The following is a 759-nucleotide window of genomic DNA, read 5'->3' on the forward strand; positions in this document are numbered from 1 at the left end:
ATTCCCTATTTTACCAACCTATAGATAGATAAAACAGATTAATTATAGGTATATATGTTAAAACGTATAAAAAAAAATGTGCCCCATAACCATATTTCCTCCCATGCCAATGAAAAATTTTATCACTTTAAAGAATAGAAAATTTTCCCGATTTTATTTATAGATGAAATTTTCATAATTTCAACTATTTTCTTTGACATTTTGTCATATAAGATCTAATAAAGTTTTTTTTATTTTACATTAATTTTTATGGTTACGAGGTTGGCCCCATTTTTTTACAATAAAAGTTAAAATCACAAGCTTGGAATTGCAAAAGGCGTCGAAAGTACATAACACCCATCTTTGTTGTTCCCCCCCCGGGTAATTTGTCCATTTTCCAATTTGCGATGAACTGCTATTTCACTTTGTTCCTCCATCCCCCGCGTTTTCTCCTCTCCTTGGTTTTTTCGGGCGAGGAAAAAGGGAGACGTCGCCAGACAAAGGTAGTATCGGGAAAGGGGTCCACAAAAAACCCTTAAAGTCAAGGGTTAAAAACGGGGCGTCCTGCGCTGGTTTTCGCGGCCCCCAATCTGCCCCATTTTCACCGGCACCCCGATACATAGTCGCCCCCTGGGGGAAACAATAGCTAAATAAAAAATGATAAAAAAATTGGAAGCAGATTCGATGAAAAGGGGAGTTTCAACCCAAAAAGTAAATAAGATTTTTGCTTTGGTTATTGAAGAAAAACTAATAAATATGTCAGGGGCTTCATATTTTGTG

Source organism: Penaeus monodon, chromosome 30 (genome assembly GCF_015228065.2).
Source record: "Penaeus monodon isolate SGIC_2016 chromosome 30, NSTDA_Pmon_1, whole genome shotgun sequence".
Classification (NCBI taxonomy): Eukaryota; Metazoa; Arthropoda; class Malacostraca; order Decapoda; family Penaeidae; genus Penaeus; species Penaeus monodon.